Source organism: Dermacentor albipictus, chromosome 1, assembly GCF_038994185.2.
Source record: "Dermacentor albipictus isolate Rhodes 1998 colony chromosome 1, USDA_Dalb.pri_finalv2, whole genome shotgun sequence".
NCBI lineage: Eukaryota > Metazoa > Arthropoda > Arachnida > Ixodida > Ixodidae > Dermacentor > Dermacentor albipictus.
In genome coordinates, this window is record NC_091821.1 from 418,805,862 (window position 1) to 418,823,933 (window position 18,072).

An 18,072-nucleotide genomic window follows, 5' to 3' on the forward strand; every position below is an offset into this window, starting at 1 on the left:
ATTAACCGCTTCGCGCAAACACATGCGGGGGCGTCTCGGAGCGCTTCCTGATTTCTTTTTTTTCTTTTTTAATGTTTGTTCGTCACTTTTCGTGCCGTTGTAGCACATCCTCGCGTTAGCTTGCGCTATCGCGAAAGCGGCGCTGTAGGTATACAACGCGTGGCGTCCCCTCGGCGAATTTGTTTTCGCCCGTTTCCTCCTCCTCCTCCTCCTCCTCCTCCGCGGGGCGGGTGTAACGAGCACTACTACGCACGGCAAGGCAGGCAGGCGATGGCGGACGAAGCTGCGCGTCTCCTGGGCCCGCTCTCGTGTCTCCCTCGGTGAGCGATGGTCCCCGTGTGCGAGAAGCTCGCCTTTGGCGTCCTGGGTGTATCCGGTAGCCGGGCGTGAGGCAGGGCTCGCGTGTGCGCTGCGATCGATGCTCCGGCCGGCTTATCCGTGCCCACATCGCTTCGCCAAAAAAAAAGGAGCAGAAAAAGAAAAGCGGCAAAGAAAGAGGAAGGGAAAAAAAAAGACCGCGTGTGTGTGAATAACGGGAGTTAAAAGAAGGAAAGCAATAGGGCGGCTGTGTCTGCGCTGATTGCTAAGTTGTAACCCGTCGTCTCCTGTGTTCAAGGAGGAGAGGAGTTTTACAGGGAATACGTAGAAGCTCAAGCTTTCAGACCGTTAGTCTGCGCTGGAGGAAAATGAGCGAAAAGAAAAAAAGTTGAATTGTGAGCGTGGTCGAAAACGCTTGTCAGATGGACCTGTTAGATCTGAACAGATATATGTCGACGGCGCATTGGTTATTGTATACGTTTTTGTTAGTGAAAAACCGTTCTTCCCCTGGAATTATTATCGCTCTTTGAGACTTCATTTTTTTGCGCTACTTCTCCCTCTCTCTTTAACACACAATCAGGCATTCCAGTCTGTCAGTCGGTCCGAGTGGGTCTGCATGCACGCGCGCACGCACTTTTTCGCGCTCAGCCGAATGATGTGATATACATTGTTCAGCAAAAAGACTGCGAGGCTTTATAAGAATATACCCATAATAGTGTGGGGGACCGCATTACAAAGAGTTATATAAAGTCTTCAAACACTTTGCCAATTTTGCGACTCTACGCATTTGCACATTGCAGTATAAGCATTCTTTGCTCTTCGATCGAAGACAACTACACAAGTTAGCGCCGTCAACGCCGACGTTCCTTATTGTATGTAGATGTCTCAGCAGTGCGGTAGGAGGCATGCGCGAACGTTAAGCTAAAGACCCTTTGATGCCCTAAACTTTGCCAAATGAAACCGATAAATGAAAATGTTGCGATTGCTCTAGAGCACACAGCACATAAGAAATGCGATTTGTAGAAAAAAAATTTTTTTTTTTTGGAGAAAGACAATGAAGTGTTGCTGTTGGGCAGCACTACGCACTTGCGGTTATATACTATTGGTGGAACGCTTTGGAGCAGTTGTGGCTTGGTGGAAAGACACAAATGCACCTTGCATTTGGCGAAGCGGACAAATTAAAAGTGTTTCCGGATGGGCAGTGCCTCCAACGTGTCCTTCTTCCGGGGGAAGGGGGGAGAGGGGAATTCAGCGGTTTACGCCGTCGTACCTCGTGTAGACGACTGTTAGTTTCGGGACTATACAGGACGGGCGATCTGCTTGAATAGAAGTGCTCCGGAATAGGCCGCAGCGTCTGATTTTCGGCCTCCTCAGGGTCGCTGTAGAGTTCGATGTCCGATATTTCTTTTTTCCAAATCCCGTCTTGACATTTTTTTAATCCGTTGGAAATGTGCTTCTTCTCCTTCCTTTAACCTAACATATAACAAAAACACACTACAAGAAAGTTGTTGTTGTTGTTGTTGTTGTTAAAATAACCTCAAAAAGTTTCCGCCCCCATGAACTGGATCCATCAGGGCGGGGGGAGGGACGAAGGGGAAAGATCAGTTCAGATGTTATCGACCATTTTTGAGTGTTGTAGAAACCGGAGTAATGACTGGAATATGAAGCGCCGGCCAGCAAACAATAATGTCAGCCATCTGCTTGTCCCTGTCGTCCCCGTCTAAAGATTTAAAGGGCCCCTCGCCAGTTCTGGCCATTTCGAACTTGTTGACATGTGCGCCTACGTAGATGGCAGTGCTCTGACGCCGCTCATGGTGGCGCGTTACTTCGAGAAGTACTCTAGGCAACATCAATTTTTTGTTTGACCTGTTGCTTCAGCAGACGCATTAAAGTTCAGAGAAACAACAAAACCTGCAAACCGAATGTATGCGTGTCATTGTTTTACTCGTACCGTAGCAAGATAGATATACGTCCGTGTTGTCTGCTTGTTCCCATGTCGTGCAGACGCGCGCGCAGGGAACGAAACTGTCATTCCCTGTACTGCGTTCCAGCGCCGCGATCATGCTCTTTTATCCTGTCGCGCCTGCCTCAGTGCTCGTAGCACTGACTTATACCGCTAGTCTGGCGTTCTCGTGTTCTGAAAACGAGACAAACGCAACACCTCGCAACTGACCGCTAGCGGAAATGCGTCGTGCAGAAAAAAAAACAACAACAACAAAAAACCCGAGACATTAAAAAGAAAGCGAGAGATAAAAAAAAGAGAATGGCGGTGCCCGTGACGTATGCATCACGCGATCCTCCAACTCCGGTATGGGAGAACGCAGGGACTAAAACATCTTTATCAGTAATATTTGAATGGCGAGAGCAGTGTGGGAGGAACCTTCAGTCCAGGGTCCCTAAGATGATTCCGGCGGTGTTTCGAGCCCGTTGTATCACAGCTCGGAGGACCTCGGGAGGTCCGTCGCGGAGGGCATCGTCCCACAGCTATTTTTTGCGTAGGTGGTAAAAAAGAGTTGGCAAGGGAGGAAAGAGGTTTGCAGTGCACTCAATCGTGACGTGGAAGATTGTGGGCGAGCTGCCACAGCCAGGGCAACGATCTGCATAACAGTGTGGGTAGAATTTATTGAGAGAGACAAGATTCGGAAAAGTGGCGGTTTGAAACTGGCGTAATGCCATTGCTTCCTCCAACGCAGGGAAGAAATTTCGCTTGCGGAGGCTAGACGGGGGAACGTGCAGGGCGTGCCGCTGTTGTCGGTGATGCTCGCTCCCTGAAATCATGGGTTCGCGGCGCTGAAATACTCGTATCCGGACTATTAATGAACGAATTTGAAAAACTTTTACGGCAGAATGCTCCCCAGAGGAAACGTAACAACTACAAGCGTGTAACCAAACTTTGCTGTGTGGCCTGGTGAGGGGCCCTTGAAACAAATGTATAACGACTAGCATATTCCTTCATTTTTTTCACTCTAAAGAACCCGTCAGAGCAACATGTATCCTGGTCATCTTTGTATAGCAGCAAAAGCAGCTAAAATGGCGATGCCCGTGTACCCGAATATCGCGGTACATACGCCTCTCCATATTTTACCCACGTGTCAGGATACGCGCCTGCGCGCGTAGCAGTGGGCACATAGCCCACGAGCCCATTGTCGCCCCAGAGCAATACCACTTGTTGCGGGTTCATCACGCTTAAACAGAGCATTATGAGCTTGCATGACTGCCACACGTCGCTGTACTAACGTGGTCCGAGACATACCAAAGTAAGTTTTTTTTTTGTTGTTGTTGTGATAGCATTCGTCCTTCGTTCTCCAATCAGAATGAGCTGGTAGCGCTCTCTCTGTTTCTCCTCTCGAGGTTCAGCATACTCTGGCTTATCAGCAAATTGGGCTTGTGTGCGTCAATTCGCAGCAGTCGACCAGAAAAAAAAAAAAATCCGAGCTGTTGCTTCTGGTCAACGCTAGCCATGAAAGGGTTGAAAGGACGCTGAATAACAGCGTTACGTTAGACTGTACTGGTAAAATACCGGTTCTGTACAATAGCGAAAGAAGCGCTTCTCACCGTGAGAAGCGACTTTGTTTGCGAACCAGAACGGACAGGACAGAATGGACGGGTGGTGACACCTGCCGGAAGTTCCAGCACCTGCTTGCCGTGACATCGTCGATTTTGACCAGGTCTCCCGTACAGTCCGGTTAATTCAATTCGTTTCCAGTTCGTACAAAAGCTGAGGGCGGCAAGAGAAGGAAGCTCCACACATTGCATTCTGCATAAACTGAGTACTCAAGCTAGAAGTTTTCGAGGACCATTCCTCTGCCGAACGGCCCAAGTACGAGAAGCTTACCTAACTGATGTTGTGCCATCACCACAAGCCCGGATTCCGAATCTGCAAGATGCAGAATCTATCCTGCGAGCGCCCTAATTCTCCCTTCACAAGTCAAGATGCTGAGCCGTCAGGCAGAGGGATCCTGCGGGAGAAGCCTCGGCGAGCCGCATGTTTGGACGTGTCCGCGTGTGCCAGACAGCCCGGCGCCGCACCTCCCTTTGCCTGGAGGTCACCGCGCGCGCGAACTTTGAACCGGGTGGCCAGCGCGGTCGCTGGTTGGACCCCTCGGACGACCGTCGTGTGCTGACTTTGTATTGGTCCGTTTGAGTGACAATGGTTCCTCGGGGATTATAAAAGCAGCGACGCGCTGCCTGAAAAACAGGATCCGCCGACCCACCGGGAGACAGTGTCGCTCCCGACTGGGGTGAGATGTGTCACGCGTTTTCGCCGGACGTCGTCGTGCGAAAACAGTCGCGTTTGTTGTGAGCACTCGGCCCCAGTGCCGACCCGTTCATGTCCTGTATGATAACCTGTATATAATGTATAAAGTCCCTTTTGTTATTCTCATCGACGCCAGGCTCGGAGTCTTCGCTACCAACGCTCTGTCACGAAACGGGTGACGAGCGCTACGGGACCACAAAGCCGTAATCGTGGTGCAGCGGTGAAAGTTCGTAACACTGCTGGCACCGGTTGGATGTCGTAACACTGGATGGCAGCTACGGGATTGACCGGCATCAGCTACCTCGGCGCGGTGAGTGCCTGAAGTTTACCTCAAACACCAGACTTTCTCTGACACAGGTTATAGTAGCTTAGGGAAGGATTTGGTGTTGCATTGTGATAACCTTGTGTGTTTCAAGCCTAGTAAGAGTGTTTTGAAAACCAGGGGATGCTGAGGGGGTAAACAGGGCAGTGTGTGAAATACTTGCATATGTCTTACTAGTAGTGTTATAGTAGCGTACGGCAGGTATATTCAAAAAGGGATTAACAGCAGGAGGACAGTGTGAACGATGGAGAAGTACAAGGTGAAGGAACTTCTCGAAATTTGTGAGGAGTTGGGCATTGAGTTGGGCTCAACCAAAAGAAAGAATGCGATCCTTGAGGTCATGAGGACTGGGGACGTAACGGCTGAGGAAGCCGCAGAGGCCTGGGCGGATATCAATGAACGTCGGGAAAGGGAGGAGAAGGAACGTTGCGAGCAGGAAAGGAAGGAAAATGAACGACGGGAAAGGGAGGAGAAGGAACGTTGCGAGCAGGAAAGGAGAGAAAAGGAACGCCGCGAGGAGGAAAAGCAGGAAAGGAGAGAAAAGGAACTTCGCGAGGAGGAAAAGGAGGAAAGGAGAGAGAGGGAGCGACGTGAGCACGAGCTTAAAATGAAAGAGTTGGAGATCCGAAATAACTCGCCGGCGCCTAGTCTCACTTCTAATGTTCCAAGAATACGCGATCAACTTCCACCCTTTGTCGTCGGAGAGGATATGGCCAAATACCTCGTGAAATTTGAGCACGTGTGTGAACGGAATAGCATTGAGCGATCCCTTTGGGCACAGAATCTGTTAGCGTTGCTTCCTGGGGAGGCATCAGACGTAATCACTTGCTTATCGAAAGAGGCGTTTGAGAGCTACAGTGATGTGAAGGAAGCGCTACTGCGGAAGTACAAATTGTCGCCCGAAGCTTTCCGGCAGAGGTTCCGGTATGCAAAAAAGGGTAAGGAGTCGAATGTTGACTTCGCGTTTCGTCTAAAAGCCGACCTGGTGGAATGGCTGAAGGGCGAAGAGGTTTACGACGACCGCGACAAAATTGTCGAATGCATCGCGTTGGAGCAGTTCTACCGTTGCATTGATGAGGATGTCCGGCTCTGGCTGCAAGATAGGCTAAAGGAGGTTAAGCTAAACAAGGCAGCAGAGTTAGCGGAAGAGTATTACACCCGCCGCAGCTTGCACAGCAAGGCAGTGCGCATAGAAAAAGCAGATAGAAGAGATGGGTTTTACGGGAAGCCCGATGAACGGAAGGAAATCACGCGTCGCGAGTTTCGGGAAGACGAGTCCCTCCCCAAAGAAACTGTAAGGGATGGACAGAATGCATCTCAGAATGATGACGATGGTCGGAAACAGCGAAACGAAATGACGCGTTCTTTTGAAAAACGGAAACCGTTAACCTGCTACAATTGCAAAAAGCAAGGGCACATCGCTGCAAGCTGCCCAGAGAGAATTGCTTTTGCAACGATACAGGAAACTCGCAAAAACATACGTCTATTGGAGCCCTATGTGCAGAAAATTAAGGTAAACGGCAAGAAGTGCCGAGCACTGCGGGACTCTGCAGCAACTATGGACGTTGTTCACCCGTCTTTCGTCTCCTCGAGTGATTTTACGGGAGAGTGCGTTAGGATACGGCAAGTGGCCGAGAAGGAGAGTGTCTGTTTACCGATCGCAACGGTTATCATTGAAGGAGAGTTTGGGAAACTTAACACCGAAGCCGCTGTGTCAGCCGCCCTCCCGGAGCAATTTTCCTACCTCTTCTCAAATAGCTCGGAGCAGCTGCTGAGGGATCACGGCAAATCATTCTTTGCCGACGTGGCGTACATGGCCCCCACGCGATCCAAAGCGCGCCCGCTGTCGAGGGAACTTGACTTAGCGTCGGTGAGCGAACAGCGGTGCGGTACAGGGACCGATCAGGGTAACTTGAGTGGCGAGCAGTCACGGGAGAGGCAGAGCTCGGAGGCTGGCCTAGGCGAGCGGGTCCTGGAAGTGAGTGGGAGTGACGCGTGCAGTGCTAGCCGCGATATAGACGCGACGCCGCAATTAGGCGACGCGGGCTCCACACTCGCTCCGGTTTCCGCCAGCTGGCAGGAGCAGGCTGCAGTTGAAAGGGAAACTCGGATTCGCGAGCAACAGGAAGATTGTTCACTAGCCGATCTGAGGGAGAGCGTCAAACGGGGAGTGGAAAAAAAGGGGGTTTCATTTGGCAAGGAATCTGGCTTAGTGTACCGCCGCTACACGGATAAGCAGGGTCGCAAATATAAGCAGCTTCGGATTCCGCGAAAATATCGCCGGGAAAAATGAATGACCTCACTTGCTTCCTCAGTGGTATGTTTTCGGTCCAAAGCGATTTCAAGGGGACCATTCTATTTGTCATTATTATTGCTGATTAATAATTGTTTCTTGTCTATTTTGTTGTGTTGTTAATTTGAAAACTTGTTGTTTGAGCCTTGTGTACTAGATCGTACACCTGCCTCTTGTTGCAGCGGGAGCAAAAAGAGGGATAGCAATTTAGTTAGGTTGATTTGAATTATGGCCTTGTCTGGTGTTTGACGGGAGACAGAGGGCACTTGTTCGTGTTGGGTGTTGCCTTTTGCCGGTCGGTTTTGCAAGCTGCAGAACGACCAAGCGGGACCAGTGGCGAGAAGCAAGGTCTTAGGAACGACCCGAGCGGAGCTGGTCAAGGTGCCTTGGCGACGACGCGGTGAGCAGAGCTCCTGTCCTGGCGAGTCGGACCTGGGCACGTGAAGTTACCTGGCGTCCCGACACTGGACGTGAACTTGGACGAGCCTGACGAACGTGCGCGCCTGGCATCCGAGCCACGTGGAGGCAGCTCGTCTTCCCGGCGCCTTATCTGAGGGCGGGGATGCTGTTGTGCCATCACCACAAGCCCGGATTCCGAATCTGCAAGATGCAGAATCTATCCTGCGAGCGCCCTAATTCTCCCTTCACAAATCAAGATGCTGAGCCGTCAGGCAGAGGGATCCTGCGGGAGAAGCCTCGGCGAGCCGCATGTTTGGACGTGTCCGCGTGTGCCAGACAGCCCGGCGCCGCACCTCCCTTTGCCTGGAGGTCACCGCGCGCGCGAACTTTGAACCGGGTGGCCAGCGCGGTCGCTGGTTGGACCCCTCGGACGACCGTCGTGTGCTGACTTTGTATTGGTCCGTTTGAGTGACAATGGTTCCTCGGGGATTATAAAAGCAGCGACGCGCTGCCTGAAAAACAGGATCCGCCGACCCACCGGGAGACAGTGTCGCTCCCGACTGGGGTGAGATGTGTCACGCGTTTTCGCCGGACGTCGTCGTGCGAGAACAGTCGCGTTTGTTGTGAGCACTCGGCCCCAGTGCCGACCCGTTCATGTCCTGTATGATAACCTGTATATAATGTATAAAGTCCCTTTTGTTATTCTCATCGACGCCAGGCTCGGAGTCTTCGCTACCAACGCTCTGTCACGAAACGGGTGACGAGCGCTACGGGACCACAAAGCCGTAATCGTGGTGCAGCGGTGAAAGTTCGTAACACTGCTGGCACCGGTTGGATGTCGTAACACTGAATAGTTCTTTCCGAAAGATTACGCTGAAATCCGTGACGGCACGCTATAATGTACCTCCTTTGAGGTCAAAATAAAAAATAAAGCAAGGTGCGGTTTGCTTTTTATTTTCTTCACTAGTAATCAACATTGTCCGGGCATTTGAATAAGAGTAGTTTTCAAAGAGTACTTTACCCGTCTAAAATTATTTATTGTGGCTCATGGTATCCTTTTAGCGTTGATGTTGGGGCCTTTTTAACACGAGTGTCATGTCAAACTGTATGCTTTTACAGGGTATCTTATGTGGCACCGGGGGCCGATATTCTCGGGCCTGCACTTGCGGAGATGCTCTCACTTTCACGAGATTTCACTAGATAGCGTGCCAGAGCAATGCGGCCGATAAACGCCAGACTTCTCCGGCGCTGAAGTCTCGTGAAATCTCGCGACAGTGACAGCATACCTTCGAAAGGGATCACCCGAGAATACCGCGCGCCCCAGCCCAGCATCTGTTTTCAAACATTCATTTATAATTTATTCAGTCCACTTTAAAGCTACCTTTCCATGTACGTTTCAGCACCGGTCCGATTTCGGCAGCTGTGACATTTATATGGTAGTTGTGAATTTCCCGGCACTATATTTCCGTTGTATCGAAATTCTAAGCGCAGTGACAGCGCTGACGTTTCCGTCCGAATCATCCATGCAGGCCGTCCTGACGTTTCATCGCCGTCAAGTTGTTCCTTAATTTTTGTCTCTCGTTCGTCTGTTTCTTGCAGCACCTCTTGAGGGTATATGTGTTGCGGCCTCTTTTACCCATTCTCAAAAGTGAACGTTAGGTCTGTCTACGCTGGCGCCCTGCGTACGTGGACGCAGCGAGGAATTCGCATGCGTTGACAGATATGCCCGTACATATTGCTACGGAACAGTACTTGCGATGACAAAAAGGCGAGCAGGGTGAAGAGGACCGCGACGATTAGAGGCTAGCGCGGGCTGTTGCCTCTTGGCCAAGTGCGGCGTATTGCCTTGTAGTAAATACGCTTGTATATAGCTTGCCGTCGGCGTCTTCTTACGTAACAATATATATAGCGTCAGGGCGTATAGATCGTGTCTCCGGTGAAATTCTAATGTGCTAGAATGAGCGCATTTTCTTTTTTTTTTCTTTTCTTTTTTTATTGCAATAACAATTATATGGACACCCCAAGCGAATTAGTTGTCGTAGACGTCGTCCTAAGGTTCCTTATATGTTTAGGCATATGTATGTATATGCCATGACGTGCTATATGACATGCAGTATATGTGGGTTACATTGCCACACCATTTCGTCGATAAAAATGCTTGTACCAGTTCTTACATTCTTGACGAAATTATTCCTCGGGATTTTGACAATGGCAGCCCACAGATGATTAATTACATTTAAGATAAATGGCATGCGCTGTCGGTGTTTCGTGAACACCGACAGCGCAAGCTGTTTATCTTAAATTTTCTCAGACTTCAATATTTAAAAAAGTGCGGAACAATAGCAGATCTCAAACCTGAAAATGATGCAATCTGTTGGCGCGGCTCTCCGCGACCTCCGGGATCGGCCCAACAAAGAGGTTTGAAGCATACCCGATACGGTAATGTGGTGGTAAAGTCGCTATAGGAGAGAGGTTTTCTTTAATTAGTACGCATAAATGAAATAAACATAAATGAAACAGCTCGTTTAAGAGCTCAGCTCTCGGGCGCCCCTTCTTGGATTGAGCGTGGCTAACCACGCTCGTGCTCGCGCGTTCGTCGTCGTCGTCGTCTTCTTGCACCCATCCGTGGTTGCTCAGTGGCTATGGTGTTGGGCTGCTGAGCACGAGGTCGTGGGATCGAATCCCGGCCACGGCGGCCGCATTTCGATGTGGGCGAAATGCGAAAACACCTGTGTGTTTAGATTTAGGTGCACGTTAAAGAAACCCCAGGTGGTCCAAATTTCCGGAGTCCCCCACTACGGCGTGCCTCATAATCAGAAAGTGGTTTTGGCACGTAAAACCCCATAATTTCATTTCTTCTTGCACAGTTGGCTCCGATGCCGCACATCATGCCAGCGTTCCCATACTGCCCCTCCCTCTGTGAAGGCGCTGACGGCACTGGCCCACTGCCAGTCGTTGTGGGGATTTGGTTCTATAACTGTTTGCCTCGCTATATCGCGAAATGAAAGCACGAGTGCAAGTGCGCTGAAATTTTGCATTAGTGAGTATCGTAATCGTCGGACATTTGTTTTTTAATTAGTCAGCTTGCATGCGATTACTTCGACTCATACTGCGTGCCATTATAGCTACTAGTGTTACACTTCGTGTAATATTCTAACATGTTACTATCGCATTTATCGCTTTTTCGTTTGTCTTCTTGCAAGAACCACGGATGGGCTGAACATCTTGCGCGCCCCTGGATATGCGCCGTCTCTTCTCTCTTTTTTTTTGTCTGCTTTTTTTTTGTCTGCTTTTTTTTTTGTGGCCTCGTATATGTCGGGCTGTCGCACTTGCATTTAATCAAAGATGTTGGGCCGTTGTAGGCACTTGTACTGGCGCGTTAATTTATATTACGAACGAACACACCCATTCTCCGAGCGACCGCGTCAGTTGATGTCGCCGAAAGAATGGGCGGTGAATTTCACTTAGACGTGCGCGGTAGTAATTGAAATTGGCCGTGCGCGGTTTTCCGCGAACGCGGCAAGCCCATCTTCTTCTTTCTTTCTTTTTTTTTTCTGTGTATGTGTGTGTGGAAGGGGGGGGGGGTCTTGTCTGACTCGCTCCAATTGCGGTAGCGAAGCTCGTATATATGCAAATAAAGCGTAATAATTCAGACGTCGCGCGAAGACAGACCGCGCGACTGCGGAATGAGGCCTTCTTGCGTACTTCAGATTAATGGGATTTTCTATATTATGCCTGTTTTATTTTATCCGTGGTGTACTCCCACGTTTAGCGATAACGTTAAATTTGTTGCGCTAAGCAAATAAAGTGTTATAGCATATTCCCTTTAAAGTTGTGTAGGGGAAACTTGCTAGTCAGCTGGCTGAGCATTGCCGTTTGTCATGCTCCGCAGTCAAGTTTATTAACGCAAAGGGATGTTACAATACAAATATATGCGAGAGCAAGTCCCGAAGTCAGTGACTGTGATAGTGTACTTCCCGTAGAAAGTATACCCGTAAGAAAGCAAATAGCAGTTGCAGCAAGTTATGTGTGAAAAAGAAAGCTAAGCAAACATTCTTCCACATGTGCCACCAAGCGATTTATTAAGAATATTTCGCAGGGAAAGCGAAAGTACGAGCCGGCTTTTGTAAAGCTGTATGTGAGAAACACATACAGCTTCACAGAAGAAACAAAGCCAGATGAGGACACGGATGTTTATTCATTCATGTAGGCCTCCTGGGGGGCACGCGCGCGCCTTTTTCTGCAGTGTGTGTTTGTAAGGGAGACAGCGTAGTAGAATAGCTTAATGGATTACTCGCTGGCACTCGTTAATTGTTTATGGAGCAGTCAATTGGTTGTTTCGGTTGCGTGATGCCCGCAGTAGAGCTTAGCGGACCGCGGGCATCACGGCTTACTGATGATGCAAACGCGAAGAGGCTGAACCTCTCTCTCTCTCTCTTTTGTGTGAAGCTCTTTTGGAATGCAAGGTGGTTCGAGCCGGAGCTCGCGAGGAAGTGTAACCTCAACAATGGTGGAAACGCGAAGATGTAAACATTTAGCGTACTTTCATGGACTCGTATAATATATTGTGAAATACGTTCGACTCAATTTGTGATGAAAGCACTCAGGTCACTCAGGTGACGCGTTCTCCTTTTGCGAAGACAAACGACTTCGGGGGAAATTGCATGTCGTTCGTTCTCAGCTGGTCGCATACCTTTTTTGTCAATGCACTGCTCGCAGCTGTTGTGATGCAGTTCCTTTCAGCGTGCCTGTTTCGACACGCCGCATCTCGAAGGCACTGCTGCAGACACGTACGGTCACTGTATCGCGAACCTTAACCGTTTGAATGGTAACCCCCCCATTGTTGCCATACTTTTTAAAGCTTGTCGCTAAACTGAGACACAAAGGTCACTAGGTTTCCGCTAAATGTTGTTACAAAGTTTCTGAAATTGTCGCTAATACTTGTTAATAATATTTAGGCAACGTATAGGCGTTATTGCGACATTGTGATATGCGCTAGCTTTGCATAAATCATTTACCGCAATGCCTCACGTTTGTCATGTCCGCGTGAGCGCATGAGCAATGAACAGTCAATTTACCGGTGGTTTGTTGTGTGTACTTTCATACTTACATAACAGCGGAACGATGACACCTGAAATTCGGCGTCTGTGTATACCTTCTGGTTGTAAAGTTCCAGATGCAGCACGATTCAAAACAACGCAACCTGAACACAAATCTGATTTTCCCCGCAGCCAAAGGCACTTGATCCAATTTAGGATCCAATTGATCCAGGATACAATTTAGGAATTGTATCCTGCGAGTTTGCAAGACGTATCCGCTTGAAGTGAATCTCTAGAATGACACCAGTGTCGATATATTATGTCCCAGAGTGTGGGAGGAAACGCGTGGGCGTTCCAGTTAACTTTGCGCTCCAATACATAAAGAGCGTTTTTTATATAAAAGTAGAATAGTGCATTCTGACGGTGAGTTTGGTGGCGCAAATGTCTAAACTGGTGTCATTCTGTAAGTTCATTTCAAACGCGTACGCCTCGCAGACTGGCCGGCTACAATTCGAAAGTTGCAGCACATGTGCCGTAAAGCCGTTAATTCGAAAGATGAATAGTAGATTTCTTGTTAATTATTCGAGTATGTGCTTATACTTCTCGTGCACGTGATGTCTGCCTCGATCTCTGAATAATCCAGCTCAAGGATTAGAATTGCGTTACCTGCAGCAGGCAATTTCTGAAAATTCGGGAACACTTAGAAACAATCACCCTGCACATGCAAGTGCGTTCAACGGGCTCACACACATACACGCACGCACACACGCGCGGACGGACGGCAAGGCGAGAGCGCTGCGGCATGAGTGCGGACTGTGAAGCGTGCCGTAGCGCACTCCTAAATAGTTTTAGAATTTCAGACTTCTTGTACTTCGTGTATATATATATATATATATATATATATATATATATATATATATATATATATATATATATATATATATATATATATATATATATATATATATTGCTGCAAGGCGCTGCGGAAGCGAACGATTATGAGAGGACTGACGAACACGACGATCGCCGATAGTCGTGCGCACGGGCTCCATCTTGTATGCCTGTCTTCTTCTGCCCGTTGTATACATCGGGTAAATACATTGTGAAGCGCCTTTTCTCCCCGTAACAATATATATATTCTTTTAAAATTATTTTTAGGCGACACTTGTCGTATAGTCGTTGCGGACCTTTCTATTTATCGGCGCTGTGACTTGGTGTGTCGTTGCGCGAAACGGAAATTCGTGCTCGACCTCCGAACGACAAAGTAAGTGCTCCACCGCTCGTGCGCGCCATCGCCGTGTACGGGACCGTCGCGTTAATTAAGCGATCGTTCTTTTTCGGCCGCCGCACGCGCGCGTGCACGTGAACTCGCATAAGTATGTGCGGCGGCGGCGGCCTTTTCCACTGCGGTGCGAGCCGCCGTTACGTACTCGCACGCTCCATTCCGAGCCGCGGCCTGCAGCGACATTGACAACGCACGCGCCGCCGTTCGAGGTTTCAAGCAGTTGCAGCCGCGCAGCTTGCAGCTGCCGCTGTCGGGGAAAAAATAAAAAAAAAACAAGAAAACGCAAGAAGGGTGGGCGGGGGAGTGATGGAGGTACTGAAGTTTTTAGCACGTTATTGCAGGCGGCACCTGTGAGTCGTCGCGTCCGCCGAGGGCGTCTCGCGATGGTCCGTTTTACACCGCTGCGCTGTTTCGAGAGAGAAAGAAGAAAACGAACTTTAATGGCAGGGAAGGCTCAGTGGCCTTAGCAGGGCTGAGGGCCAAGGGATAATAAAGTAAATAAGTAAAAACAAAGACGTGTGTAAGGAAGAACACGTTCACGACATTCGATGGAGTCAAGCCGGCCTCGCGCACGAACTCCCGGGGATTTCATAGTTCGCGGGACATTGGCCTGTTGGGGTGGCGTATGCCTCCAGTGAAGCGATGCCACGTCCTTTGTGTTTTTTTCTTAGTGTCGCGAGGCGGGGACAAGTCCCACAATACACGTGCCTCGCTGTCTGTCGGACCAGCACCGACGTTGCTTGCGTCGACTGTGCACGTCACTACAGTGACGTGCACAGTGCTATATATATAGCTATGTGCGTCTGTGTGACGTTGAGCTCTACTCGTTCTCTTTCTCTGCCTCGTCGTCGAGGCTTGTGGAAAATATCACCGATTGTAAATGTCCGAGAGAGCACGCGTTCGCCCAACACTGTAAAATAATTTACACCCTAAAAAGTAAAAAAGGGTGTACATTTGTCTATAACTCACACCCTTAGGGTTTCCGTTCTATAGATAACACCCTCAGGGTGTGAGTTATAGACACATCTACACCCTTTTTCGCTTTTTAGGGTGTAAATTATTTTACAGTGAACCCCGAAAGGTCGCCCACCGAAGTTCGACGCGGCAACCGTGGATGGATCGAAATGTTCGGCCCATGCGTGTGCCCAGTGCGGGTACGCAGCGGTCTTAAACGTTGCTCGTGGGAGTGGATGATTATCGATATACCGGTCTAAATTCGCATCGTGTGCGCTTTGCAATTTCAAGATGGATGCGCTATTAGAGGACCGGGATAAAACCGTAGTTTTCGGGGAAGCGTCGTGTATATCTGTAGAGTGCCAAGCTTGCGCTGCGTCGGAAGTCGGGTTACGCGAAGTTGGCGAAAATTGACTGTCGGGCAATATAAGTTGGTTCACGGACAGATTAAAACAGCGCTACCACAAGGGGACGAGGCAATAAGGAGCACGCAGATGCGTTGCTTCCTGCAGTTGCTCTTTCGGAGCGCGATGCCTCCCCCCCCCCCTCCCTTTTTCTTTTCTAATAATTTGTCTTTTAACAAACGTTCGAAACATTAGTTACGTCTGGCTTCCTCCCCAGGTTTTCATGTCACGCGATATTAGAATAGGTCACGTGTAAATCCAGCGCTGAAGCTGAGAACTAAGATGTAGGCTGGAAAACAAGCATATATATAAACACAAACAAAACCGGTTGCATAATGAAAAGCGCTTATAGACTTGCATAGGGACGCAGCAATCAAGCCCGCAGCAAGAGCAAGGTCCCAGTAAACCTAATCTTTTCACTGAGACAGCGACGTAAACTTTATTCGCGCCGTACTTAGACGAATGCATGCAGAGAAATAATGAACTGTCGTATGGTGCTGACATTTAATTGGGTGCCTTTTTTATTACCACTACCTAAATAATCGCGCCCACTCCGTTCCTTCATTTTTTATTTAGACATTCATATATTTCCGCAAGTTCTGTGGCTGTTTTTCATAACCTCACGGTACACAAAGAAATGTTGCGCAAATGTTCAGGGTGTTCTCCGAGGGGTGTAGTTAGTTATAAGCCAGCGTGTGATTAATAAAGATGTGTTGTGTAGCGCGCAGTGCAACCGCGAACGCGTAAATACCTTCTCTGAGCAGCGGAGAGTCTTGCTGAATATAGGAATGTGTGGTACTCTAGCTGGCGGCTGGGATAAATGTCGCAGGCGATATTAATGGTGCGTCGCGACCTTTCGAGGCTGGCACGTTCTCGCTCGTAAACTGGCACGATGGTGGTGAGCGCCACGTTTCTGGCTACACGTACGTAACCATTGCTAAATTCCGGCGTAAGACGAACCCATAAAATAAGGCCGCGCGCACACACACACTCATACACACACACTCGCACGCACGCACGCACACACACGCACGCACACGCACGCACGCACACGTACGCACACATCAGAGGATGGCAATAGTAGTATGGGAAAAAGTATACGGCCTCGTCAACGAAAGAATCCATATGCAGTGTACAAAACGACCTATCTCAATAAAACATGTTGCCCAGTACCTTTTGATATAAACCACGGGAACTCGGTCGACAGTCCGTTAAGTACATATTTATGAACGAAAACAGTGTCGCTAAGTAGCTCAATGGTAATAAAGGTGTGTCAGCGTTAGGTTTCTTTCTAGTAAGTTTGCATCAGCACGTCCGCTAGATGAAAACGCTTTCGTCGAGCGGCCGTGGCACGCAGCGCTCTGTACGCCTGCAGCTGGTGTGGAGCTGCGTGTTTCTTTCTCGGGTGCTCGAATGCCACAGGGGCCCCTAACACCTTGTGTGCGCTTACGCGCTTGCTGGTCCTTAACGGGCGCTTTGGCACTGGTACATTATTTGCTAAAACCTTTTAAGCCACACCGTCAGTGGCAATATATTTTTCCGGGTCGCGCACTTGCGGGGCTTTTGTAGACCGCCAGGTCGCTGCACTGTCCGCACAGTGCAGCGACCGCGAAACAGTTTGAGGACTCCGATGCCCCATGTCGAGAGGGCAAGGAACCTGCACTTAAGACGGAGAGTGCCACTCGGTTTAAGTTCACTCTGCCAAATGTAAACGTCGCAAGTGGAGTGTCACTTGCATGAAGAGTGCACTCCGGTCGGAGTCCGTTCAGCGACCGCGCTTTGCTGGCCGAGTGCGTATGCTATATTGGTTCGCCGCCACCAGTTAAAATGGTACAAAATGTAACATATAATGGGACACATAAGTTCATTTTAGTTGTTGAACAGCTTTTAACAAAATATTCAGTATACAGGGCCGGTATTTTGTAGCGATGCCTTTTCCGATTCTATGCTTTTTCACGCTTTTCGCGCTTGGCCACTGGTCAGAGTGACGGTCTGCCCACATTATCAATGCGATCAGGCGGCCGTGTGTGGTGGATGATAAGAATAGCATAGATTAAGGCATAAGGCATCGCTACAAAATAGCGGCCCAGAACTCGTTCATATCCTGTTCTAGCAGGATATATAAAATGCCGCCTCGTCGCACGCCACCATGTTGTTATATAGATTGGCTAAGCATTCGCCTTGGACGGCATCGACTTGCAAAACTCTTATAAAAAAGTCCTTTCGTTCTTTGTTGACAAAATATAGATTAAGTTTGTTTTTATTTGTAATACAACGCAAAACGGTCACTTTTTAGAAGTTTTGTTTTTCTTCTTTATCTACACCTTCAAAAATCGCGCTCTTAGTCTGTATACCCATTTTTCCCCCTTTACCGCGAATGCGCTCTATTTTCCCGTTTAGCACCGCGTAGCCTAAAGTGTCGCTCAAGGTCTTGAAGTTCACTCCCCCTAAGTACATTTGCCCGCTTGGCAGGGGTATATAATATGCGCTTTTGCGTCAATCGATGTTCTCCTCTGAGTTGCTGTGAATCCCACAGCCCGCTGAAGCTTCGTTTACTCGGCTTCGACGCGAGCGGATCGAGTCAGAAGTCGGATCTGACCCAGTCCGACACGATCGCGTTTGCATGCGCTTTGCGAAGTTGGTTGAACTGGGCCTCGTCGTTCGCTCCGCCCCACCCGCAAGGGCTTGAACGAAGCCGGCGACTGGTTTTCGGCCCGACAAGCCGACTCGACGCGATCATAACGGGTCCGTGTAAACGTAGTAGGTTTCCGTGCGTAGAAAGGAAATCATCATCTCAGCG

The 18,072-nt window shown here is 49.1% G+C and overlaps 1 protein-coding gene across 2 annotated transcripts in view; it reads left to right on the top strand.

Annotated features, from left to right (window-relative positions):
* Pgant5 (polypeptide N-acetylgalactosaminyltransferase 5) overlaps positions 1-18,072 on the top strand; it is a 343,624-nt gene that overhangs the window by 137,990 nt on the left and 187,562 nt on the right. The gene's annotated exons all lie outside the window — the stretch shown is intronic.